The 12,087-nt window shown below is 47.7% G+C and overlaps 1 protein-coding gene across 5 annotated transcripts in view; it reads right to left on the bottom strand.

Annotated features, from left to right (window-relative positions):
• The window catches only part of AGPAT3 (1-acylglycerol-3-phosphate O-acyltransferase 3), a gene marked incomplete at its 3' end in the record, with an annotated part of 96,107 nt that overhangs the window by 63,742 nt on the left and 20,278 nt on the right, over nt 1-12,087 (bottom strand). For 2 of the 5 annotated variants that reach the window (XM_081070593.1, XM_081070594.1), the window contains exon 2: nt 5,721-5,783. The exons of 1 other annotated variant lie outside the window; for it this stretch is intronic. Of the gene's footprint in view, nt 1-2,427; nt 2,626-5,702; nt 5,784-12,087 lie in introns of those variants that run through there. 2 more of the 5 variants (XM_081070597.1, XM_081070599.1) reach the window with 2 other exon arrangements.

Raw genomic sequence — 12,087 nt, 5'->3', positions numbered from 1 at the left:
CGAGGGAGCTCAGGACTCGTACTAAGGACCTGCTGCTGAGCCCGGCGACGGCCCAGCTGTGGTCATCGTAGGGGACAGGAGCGCACAGCGGGAACCCGGTCCGGGGCCTCTGGGCGCGACCTGCAGGTGGGGCAGCAGCGCCCCCACCCCACCCCACCCCACCCTACCTCCACCCCACCTCCACCCCCACCCCACCCCACCCCACCCCACCCCACCCTACCCCCACCCCACCTCCACCCCCACCCCACCCCCCCACCCCACCCCCCCCACCCCACCCCACCCTACCTCCACCCCACCTCCACCCCCACCCCACCTCCACCCCCACCCCACCCCACCCCACCCCACCCCACCCTACCCCCACCCCACCTCCACCCCCACCCCCCCACCCCACCCCCCCACCCCACCCCCCCCACCCCACCCCACCCTACCTCCACCCCACCTCCACCCCCACCCCCACCCACCCCCATCCCACCCCCACCCCACCCCACCCCCACCCACCCCACCCCACCCCCACCCACCCCACCCCCATCCCACCCCCACCCCCCCACACCCCCCCGCGGCCGGCGCCAGCACGCGCGTCCTGACACAAGCTCACTTCGGAGGGACAAGACAGCAAAGGGCACGAAAAATGAGCGGGGCGTCACGTGCGTGACACTGAGGCACGAGCCGGTGCCGGGACTCGCCATGAGGCGTTGGCGCCCTCCCTCCAGCGTCGGGGCTGGACCGCGGGAGCCGGCGTGGTGCTGGGGTTCCCACGGACTCGCCCCCTGGTTTCAGCCCCCACGGAAGCCAGTGGGAGGAGACTGCCTGTGACCCTGCTCCCACGGGAGGCCCTCGGGACAAAGCCAGCCCCGGCACACGTGCTGCTGCTCCGAGGCTCGGCCAGCAGCAGGCGCTTCGACGTGTAGTTCTAGTCACCCAGAGGCAAGGAGCTGCCGGGCAGGCTGCGTCTGTGACACACGCCTGCACCCCGACCGGCGGCCTGGGGCCAAGCAGAGTCGGGGGCCACAGCCCGCTGCTGCTTCTGCTCCATGCTTGGAGGAACGCACCGGTCACCCAGTCCACAAAAGGCACGGGGACCTGCGTGCACACAACCTACTTTACGGGCGTCCCAGAGGGAGGAACACAGTGTGGAACGTTCTAGAAAACAGATGCTCCTAGGTGGGAAGGAGCCTGGCCCAGGCCACTGTCCCAGAGGAGGCTCCTCCACCCCTCCCAACTTACTGACAGCACCAGCCAGAGACAGAAGGGACAGCCACTTCCCCAACAGCAGGAGGCAGAATCCCCCCTCCAACCCCCCCCTTGGGTTGAGAACCTGGGCCCCATGGGGCTCACTAACACCACAGCACCTCAGGGCCATCGTCACCCTCTTCACAGACACTGTCTCCACTGCGTCACCCGATCCCAGCCAGCCCCTCACTTCGGAACAAGTGTGCCAGTTCCACACGCATTCCAAGCCGTGCACACACATCTCAGTCCCGGAAGCACACGCTGTTCCTAACAAAGTGATAATGGGGGGCTCTGAAACTAGCACACGTGTACATACACGTAGAGCCACGCACACTTTAGAACACGCATAAAAGAGGACGTTACGTTTTTGAAGTGAGGTAGGTCTATGTGTCTGAAAAGACTTCCAGACAAGTTACGTCAAGCTGCCCAGATGTATGCTGTGACACAGAAGCACATTTTTAGAAGCTCTGTGCATGTATGTCTGTTCTGACGTGTGCTTTCACAAGCTCAGTAAAACTTGTAAAAACACAAACCACTTACAGGAGTTCCCTCCAGGCAAAAGAGTGGATCTGGGATTTTGATTATTTATTGGATTTGGTTCTGTGTTTAATTTTGACAAGCATGTGTCACTTTTATAATTAAAATTTAAATATTAAGAAAGAAATGACCTCGCTTGTTTATTAAGCCCCAACCTTTTGTCTCTATGGTGTAACGACAGTCTAACTAATTATCCTCAACACTGATAAGATTTGTTTTTTAAACAAAAAAGCTTATGTTGCAGGACACGTGCCTTCTCTGGACACAAGCTGGCTGGTCAAAGTCCGAGCCTTTGCCCGGCCCCTACACTACGTTGCGAGCAAACAGAACCTCCCCATCTGGCGGGCACATGGGACTCGCCGCCCACCTTGCAGATGCCGGCGCCTCCCCAAGGGGCCCTGGACTGCGGCTCCCAGTACATGTGGTCTGGGGGCCACAGCAGTGATTGGTCTGTGGGGGCCTCCGCTCCCCAGGGGCTCACAGCACATGGCAGCCGTGCTGCCGTGGACCAAACCACAGTTCCACAGAGAGAGGCGCGGACACAAAACCTCTGCAGCTGAAGTCCGGGGCTTCCCCTCCTTCCAGAATTCACAAAACAGCGGGATCCCAGCAACAGGGGCGCTGCCGACCTTCGCCAGGAAAGACCAAAACATCACATACCTACGTCACCTTCCTCAGAGAGTCTTCTGGGTCTCCCGAAGGTCCTGCCCTGGTCACCCTGAGAGCAGAAATGCACCCTCACCCTCAGGAGACCTGACCCCACGGGGTGGCTGTCAGGGAGACTCTGTCGGACAGCAGACTGCTCTCAGGGACTGCAAGGGGTTCCTCTGCTGACGCCCAATCGTTCCCTCCTGCTGCAAAGAGCAAGGTCCACGGCCCGCCTGGAAGGAGGCAGCCAGGTGCCTGAACACCAGGCAGAGGGAGGAGAGGAGCCTGTGAGATGAACTCCCAGGAAAGACCCTGTTCCAGTATCAGTGCGTAAGAACGAGTAAGGCCAGCCTTAAGGTCACCTTAGAACTTGGAAGACAGGTTGTGGAAAACAAGTGTGGGCTAAAGTTGCAGTAACAGCTACGTAGGAGAGCTTATCGGTCCTACCATTTGTCAGTGAAGGGGCCACACAGCAAAGGGACCACATATGCCACCACCCCCAGAGGCCATGCCAAGCGGCGTTCCCAGGAGGAGTCCAGCCCCAGAGCCTTCGGGAGTCCACAAAAGGGACTCTGGCCGGCTAAGCGCGTCTCACTCCTGGGCAGCAACATGACACACCGGCCAGCGCAGTGTCTACCAGGGCACCAGGACCGGGCAGGGACAGGACGGACACACACCCATCCTCAGGGCCACAGTGGCCGCTTGGCATGAGCACAGCCAAACACTCATCCCGAGCCTGTGTCCTCATCTGAAAAACACAAATGGTAAGATTTCCTCCACGTGTGTGGATGCGGGATTCTGAGAGTGCGGGGCCCAGCACACACATGCATCATCACCGTCGTGACAGTTTTCCCAAGTGATTGGACCCCCACGATGTGCTCCAGCCCCCAGGATGTGTGAGCGCCCACTGTCTGTCTTTCCCATTTTAGCCAGTCCGGTGCTGCACAGACACCACATCTGTGGTTTTTTCTTTTCATCCCTCCGATGACTAAGGTGCACACCTTTCCAGATGTTCATTACACTCTTGGACATCATCTTTTGAGAGGCACGGGTCGAGTCACACACAAGAGTTCTGGTTATTTCCGGACTGACCATTACCAGCTTGTCAATAGCATGGGGTGGGGGCTGTCACATAGTATTGTCTGGTGGTTTTGCTGCTTCTTTCCTGCCTCTGGAAAGAGGTAAATCGTGCACATGCAACTGACGGCCTTCCACTGTGTGAATGTGAGTTCTGGGCTGGGCACTTGTTATGAATCTGATCTGCCCCACCCACCCACCCCCGTGACTATGACTAGTCCTGAAAAGCACAATGTCTCCAACTTGCCATTCCTCTTCTTCCCGGTCTTTTCCAAGCCCTCGATTGTTACAGAACTCGGAGGTCCCCATCCCCAGAGATGTGGGAGAGCAAACCGATTTCTATGTCCAACCTCTCAAGCTCAGTTTTTCTGGGAGAGGTCAGGCCGATGACTAGTGCCTCTCAGCCACTCTCCCCAGAAACCGGCCAGCGTGCAGCACACATGCCTGCCGTGCACAGTGCAACGTGCCTCACAGATTGCAGGCTCTTGGCGCCACCCACAGCCCCTGAAGCCGTCACAGGCTACACCCTCGTGAGGGAGAGAAGCCCCTGAGCCCTGGCCATAGTCCAGCCATTGGCAGACGACAAGCATGTGGAAGGGAATACACTGAGCCCAGCTTCAGGATTCAGTATAGGTTGATTTTCCTTTTCACACAATAGTAGCTTGCAGTAATTTAACTATCAGCTGTGTATTCAATCAATAATGAGCAAAAACAGCAAATAAACTTCAGTTAACTCAGAATGTTGGAGACAAGATGCTCCGAGTACTCGTTAGCTGGGAGCTGCCGTGTGTGTCACACTTATGTTACCAGTTATCAAATAAGCACTCCTAACAAAATACTGAATTCTAAAGCGACACTTGCTCGGTTCACATATTTAAGAGACATTATTTTAAACAAGTCATGATTATAAAAAGTATGGGACTGACGACGGGTTCCATCAATCCTACTCATATCCCAAAAGTTGTTTTGTTTTCACCAAACAGTAGCTACCAGCACACTGTTTGCTGTAGTGATTACACAGGAGCTTGAGTCGCCTGCCCCCCAGCCCCACCCTGGAACTGGGGGCTATGAGTTAACAACCGCAGACTTTCAGACGCGGTGCCTGGGGGTGCCCCAGCGCCTTACAGCACTGCTGTCTCCAGGCCCCAGGAAGCTCCAGCAGGAGGCTGGGATGGGACCCACTCCGGGGCTGCTGCAGGGAGCGCGCGCGCGCACACACGTGCTTAGCGTCAGGAGCCTGCAGCTCCCTCACCTACCATAGATCCTGAGGGCAAAGTGGGCACAGAGGGGAGGTGGTCAGCCTGGAGCTGAAAAGGAGGGTCCCCACTGCCAGGAGCCAGGTCACGGAGGACAGGAGCTGACTGCCCGATGGCTAACAGGGCCTTCCTGCTCATGGCTCACATGCACAGGGACTTGGGGTCACACATCTCCCCAAGCGTCTAAACTGGACAGTTACATCCACCTTACAGAGATGCCCGGACTCCAGCTCAGCGCGGGCGACACCCACTGCTGTGCCCCCGAGGACAGTCTGGGCCCACCAGCAGTTTTCAGCTCGGCCCCTCAGCTCATCCCCCCAGGAGTGAACAGAAGGGGAGACCACACAGCTGAACTTTTTCATTTGGATTTGGACAAATGAGAACTGATTAGTAAATATCCTTGGGCTGAAGAAAACTTCAAAGTGTATGTCCCTTTAAGAAAATCAATCGACATGCACGAAGGCCCAACTGTGCCCCACAAGGTCCCTTCAATGTCACTGAAGCTGGCGCAGACAGCCTGGCTCTCAGGGCACATGGATTTCATCAGCTGCCAACAAGAGCCAGGCCTAGGTCACAGGGATGGGACCCACTCCCGGGCTGCTGCAGGGAGCGCGCGCACGCACACACACACACACACACACACACACACACACACACCACACACAACACACATGTCCCCCACACCCTCCACTCACCTCCTTCTCCTAACACACACACACACGCATACACACACACATGTCCCCCACACCCCCCACTCACCTCCTTCTCCCAACACACACACACACGCATACACACACACATGTCCCCCACACCCCCCACTCACCTCCTTCTCCCAACACACACACACACGCATACACACACACCACACACAACACACATGTCCCCCACACCCCCCACTCACCTCCTTCTCCCAACACACGCACACACACACACACACACACACACACTGCTCACCTCCTTCTCCTGACTTACCCAGGCACAGGGTCAGCAGAGCCAGTGCGAGCAATGGTCCTTCGAGGCTTCCAACCTGAAGGCCTGGAAGTGAAAGGCACAAACACGTGTACTTACACAGTGACCAAACTCCTGCACGTCAGGAAAACCGACGATTGTGAATGACCTTTATTTGCCCGTGAACTGCAGATTCCACAAACCTCAGCACCGCCAGGCACGTGGCCGATTTGGGGCCTTTCTGAGCCGATACTTTCCACTCCTGATAAGGAGACCCCAAGACAGACTCACAAACCAACACCCCAGGAAGGGCCGCAAGCCAACTGCAGCCTCCCTGCAGGCCCTCAGGACCAGCCAAAGGCAGCCGCCTTCCCGAGGGCCGTGCCAGGAGGAACCCCGCAGCCCCCAGGCCTCTGGCTCTGCGCCTCCCTGCACGGCGATTATGCCCAACCTCATCTGCACTCTCTCTCCCACCCAAACCCACTAACCCTGCACACCGGGCTCCCCTCCAGGCCGCCAGCCTGTGATCGACAAAGAAACCCCAGGCCTACTGGCCAGCTTTGGTCCTTGCTTCTGCTTGCTTCAACTTGTGGTGAAACATACCTAAACCCCACCACTGAACCATTGCTAAGTGTACAGCTCAGTGGCGTCAGGCACAGCCCACTGTTGTGTAAGCTTCACCACCGTCCATCTCCAGAACTTTCCATGTTCCCCAACTGAACTCTGCTCCTGTCAAACACGAGCTCCCCACCGCTCCCTCCATCATCCACGTTCTGTGTCTACGAATGTGACGACTCCAGGGACCTTGTATCAGTGGGGTCACACAGGATCTGTCCTCCAGGTACGTCTGTGTTTTAGCACGTGTCAGAATGTCCTTCCTTTTTCAAACTGAATGACATTCCATCGTACACATACATTTTTCTTCTATAAATCTAAGAGTTTAATCTTTCATATTTAGGTCTGTGACCCATTTTGCATTTATTTTACAATGGGATGAAGTAGGGCAAAGGTGCACTGTTTTTTTGTGTGTTTTGTAGTTGATATGTTGTTTAATAATAAAAGCAATTATAAGTAGCCACTTTCTATAAGTCATGTAAATTAAATTATTAAACATAAACTAGCACTTTAAATTTTTAACAACAATAATTAAGAATTCAGTGTCTCTGGGGTAGGATAATCTGTCACGCAGTGCCTTACTTTCATGAACGCAAAACTCTTTATGCTAATTTTGACACAACTTGATCCAGTATTTCATTTTCTTAAAAATTGATGATTTTCTAGTCTTTGTGGAGCCATTCTAAGTACATTTTCATTTGAGATGTGATATTGTCCACTAGTGACCAGTATTATCCAGGTGAAATACGTCTTAAAAGCTATAAAATTTTCCGCAAGATAGCTGGCATTCGCGTATTTTTGCTGCAAACATGCTTCAACTTCAGCAGGATTCACAACAGGCAGAGAAAGTAAGTTAAAGTCTCCATTCTCTAATCCCACAAAGAAGAAGGAAATCGTACCATCTGCAACGATACGGATGGACCTAGAGAACATTATACTGAGTGACATAAGTCAGACGGAGAAAGACAAATACCATATGATCTCACTTCTATGTGGAATCTAAGGATCAGAATAAATGAACAAACTAATCAGAAAGGTGCATTGTGTTTGCATACGAGTGTGCAATTGTCCTGGCACCATTTGTTGCAAATACTATCACTCCCTCATTGAATTATGTTGGCACTTCTGTGGGAAATTGACTGACTATAAGTGTGGGGGTTTGTTTCTGGAATCTAGTCCACCCACTTAGCTTCACATATAACTTTCTGCCAGTTCCACAGTGCCTAAACGATTGTAGCAATAGAGAAGTCTTCAAACCAGGTCGTCATTTGTTTGTCTCTTCAAAATTATTCTGGCTACTCTGGGTCCTTGGATGTCCATGTAAAGTTTTAAATATGCTTGTAAGTTTCTACCAAAAAGCCTTGCCAGGATTTTTATTGTGATTATACTCAATCTACATATCACTTTTGGTAGAACTGACCTGCTAGTAACATCGGGTCTTCTGGTTCATTAACATAGTATAGCTCTCCATTTATTTAGGTCTTCTTTAATTTCTCTTGGCACAGTTTTTGCTTATACTGATCCCTAGGAATTCTCTATTTTTATGGTATTGTAAATGGTGTTTTATTACAGCTTTTAATTGTTTGCTGTTCGTCTATAGAAGTAAAATCCATTTCGTCATATTGATCTGTATCCTGTAAACCCACTAAACTCACTTATTAGATGTAGTAGCTTTTTTGTAGATCTCTTAGATTTGCCACATAGACCATCTTGCCACCAGCGAACAAAGACAATTTCACTTTTCTATTCCGTATGTCTTTTATTGCTTTTCTTGTCTTATTTTTCTAGTGTAATGCTAAATAAAAGTGGTGAGAGCAGACATGCTTGTCGTGCTCCCAATCTTAGAAGGAAAGCTTTCAGTCTTTCATCATCAAGTATGACACTAGCTACAGGTTTTTCATAGGGCCCTTTATTAGATCGAGGACGTTCACTTTTATTCTAGTTTGCGGAGATTTTATTCTTTTTACCATGAACGAGTATTAAGTTTGTCAAATGACTCCCCCCCCCCGCCCCAATGATTTAGTCATATGGTTTTTCTTTTTCTTTCTCTTCTTTATTTTTTTGTCTGTTAATATAGTAAATTATAATGATTGATTTTGAATGTTAAACCAACCTTGCATTCCTGGGATAAATCCTACTTGGTTACGACGTAGTCTTCTTTTTACATGTTGCTGGATTTGATTTGCTAAAATTTTCTAATTCATGAAGGGTTGTTCATGAGGGATATTGGTTCATAACCTTTGTCTGGTTTGGGTATCAGGAAATGCTGGCCTCATGAAATGAGAAGTGTTCCCTCCTATTCTCATTCCTGGAGGACTTTGTGTAGAATTAATATGTTCCTTCCTTAAATGTCTGATAGAATTCATCAATGAACTCATCTGGGCCAAGAGTGTTATTTGTTGGGAGGTTTTTATATACAAATTCAATTGTTTTAAAGATACAGGGTTATTCAGGTTATTTATTTTCATTTTAGTGAGTTTTAGTGATTTGTATCTTTTTAGGAATTTCTCCATTTCATCTATATCGTAAAATTTCCTGGCACAAAGTTTTTCATAATATTCCCTTACCATTATTTTCACACCTGTAGAATGTATAGTGACTTCTCATCTCTTATTTCGGATTTTAGTAGTTTTTCTTCTCTCTCTTTCTTTTTTTCTGAACAGTCTATCTAGGGGTTTGTCAATTTTAATGATCTTTCCAAAGAACCAACTCTTGGTTCCATTGATTGTTTTTTCCTGTTTGTTTTCATTTCATTTCTGCTCTTTCTTTCCTTTGTTTACTTTTTCTTAAGGTTGAAGCTTAAATCATTAATTGGAGAACAGTTTTATGTTCTAATATAATCCTTACGCTATGAATTTCACTCTAAGTACTGTTTTACCTGCATTCCATAAATTCTGATACCGTATGTTTTAACTTTCACTCAGTTCAAACTGTCTAATTTCCCTGTGATTTCCTCTGACCCATGGGCTATTTTAAAATGCGTTTATTTAGTTTCCAAATATTAGGGATTTTTTCCAGCTATTTTTCAATTACTGGTTTCTAGTTTAATTCTCTGTTGGTCAGAGAATATGCTTTGCATATTTTCAGTCCTCTTTCATTTATTGAGATTTGTTTTATGGCCCAGAATACAGTCTAGTCTATCCTGGTGAACAATCCATGTGTACTTGCAAAGGATGTGTATTCTGCTGTTGTTGGAGACACTGTGTTCTGTAAACATCAATCAGGTCAAAACAGCTGGTGATGTTGTTCAAGCCCACCACATCTGTACTGATTTGCTGTGTACTTGTTTTGTTAATTATTGAAAGAGGAATGTTGAAATCTCCAACTACAATTGTGAATGTCCATTTCTCCTTTCAGATCTATCAGTTTTTGCTACATGTATTTTGTAACTCTGTTATTAAGTGCATATTTAATATGCTATGTTCTCTTAATGATATGACCCCTGTATGATAACTATAAAATGTCATTCTTATTCCTGGAAATATTCCTTGTCCTGAAGTCTAACTCATCTGATAGTAACATATTTACTTTGCATATGCTGATTCATGTTTGCATGGCGTATCTTTTTCCAACCTTTTACTTTGAACCTCTCTGTACCTTTATATTTAATGTGAATAGCACTTTTATGTAACTTTTATTATCTGACCTGACACTCTTGACAAAATGCCTTTTATTTGGAGTTTTCAGGCCATCCACATTTGATGAGATTGTTGATGTGGTTCAATTTAAATCTATCATTTTTCTAACAGTCCTACCTAGATTGTTTTTTTTTATTTATTAATTTTTTTTTTTGGTCTTCTTCTGGATTAGTGATTTTTTTTAATGATTCCATTTTATTTACATTATTGGCTTATTAGCTATATCTCTTTGCTTTTTTTTTAACAGTTGTCCTAGAGTTTACTATATATATCTTTAGTGCATCAGTGTCTTCCTTCCAATAATATTATAACACATCATATGTATTTTAAGAACTTTATAATAGTTTCCATTTTCTCATTCATAGACTTTGGGCTGTCAAACCTCTTACTTCTACATATAAACTCCACAAAACATTATTACTTTTACTTTGAACTGTAAATTATTTTATAGGGCTTTTTAAAATGAGAGGACCAAGCCTGCATTTCTACTCTGCTTTATTTTTTTGATCCAAATTTATATGTGGTGTCATTTTCCTTGTCCCTGGAGGACCTCCTCTGTATTTCCTAGAGTGCATGTCTGCTGCTGATAAATTCTCTCAGCTTCCGAGTGTCTGAAAAAGTCTGGTGGGTTGTGTGTTTTTTGTGTTTTTTTTTTGTTTTTTGTGTTTTTTTTGGCCTTCCTTTGGAAAGATATTCTGTTGCACATGAATCATCATATGCAAAGTGGATATGTTACTATCAGATGAGTTAGATTTCAGGACAAGGAATATTTCCAAGAATAAGATTATTTTATAGTGATCAGACAGGGGCCAGTTCATTAAGAGAACATAACATATTAAAGGTTTTTTTCTTTCAATATTTTAAAGATGTTCCTCCATCGTCTTCTGGATTGCACAGCTTCTGATGAGAAGTCTGCTGTAATTTCATCTTTGTTTCTCTGCATATAGTAGGTTTTTGCCTCTGGCTGCTTTTAAGACTTCCAGAAAATTGATTATGATGTGCATTGGTCTGGTCTTCATGTTTCTTCTGCTTGGGATCTGTTGAGCTTCTTGGAAATAAGTTTTCATTAAATTTGGGAAAGTTTTAGCCATTATTTTTTCCAAATCATACACATCTCTTTTCTAAAATTCAATATCATACATGTTATTCCTCCTGATGTGGACTCGCCAGTGCTCTGTTCCATTTTGTTTGCTTGTTTGTTGTTTGTTTGTTTTTCTTCCTCTCTTTTTTCTGTGCTTCATTTCAGAAAGTTTCTAGTGCTATGTCTTTGAGAATACTCATCTTGTCTCTGCAATGTCTGAGCTACAAATCCCATTCCAGTGCATTTTCCTCTCTAGAAGACATATTTGGGTCTTTTTCAATCTTCCATCTTCTCCTCATTTTGTTCATGTTTTCTCTGCCATTGAACACCTGGAGCATTTTACCATCATGTCTACTAATTCTACCACCTGGATAGATATGAACGCAACTGGATCTGTTTCTAATGATTGATTTTCCTCCTCTTCTGGGTTACATTTTCCCCTGATTTGTATGGCAAGGAATCTTTGGTTGGCTCCCAGATATTGTCAGCGTGATGTTGTTGGAGGCTGAGTTTCGCTGCAGTCCTTTAAATACTGTTAGGTTTTGTTCAGGGATGTAGTTAACTTACTTAGAATCATTTGATCTTTTCAAGACTTGCTTAAACTTTGTTTAGGTGAGATGTGAACAGGCTGGCATCTAAGGCTAAGGTGTGACTCCACCCATACCTTCAAATCAGGAGGTCTTCCCAACCGGCGGGTGAGAACACAGACTTCATTGCCAGCCTCGTGGGAACCACAGGGATTGTTCCATTTTTTCCAGGGCTCCTTCCCCTGACAGTGGCGGCATTTGCACACAAGTGCACAGATCGGCCCCTCCTAGAGCGGCCCCTCCTACGCCCCAGAGCTCTTTCTCAATCCCATCCTCTCTAGTGCTGTTCTCCACATATTCTAGGCTTCATCAAGTCCCTTAACGCCACGCTCTCTCTCCACCGGTCTTGGGCTCTCCCTGTGCTCCGCTGCACACTGTGGGCAATGAGCTGGGAGGCCAGGGGCTCCCTGCCTTTGGTCCCTCTCACGGCGTCCACTGGCTTCCGTTGTGTAGTGTCTGAAGTCTGCAGC

Source organism: Rhinolophus hipposideros (assembly GCF_964194185.1).
Source record: "Rhinolophus hipposideros genome assembly, chromosome: 2".
NCBI lineage: Eukaryota > Metazoa > Chordata > Mammalia > Chiroptera > Rhinolophidae > Rhinolophus > Rhinolophus hipposideros.
This window is presented reverse-complemented; position numbering and strand designations above follow the sequence as displayed.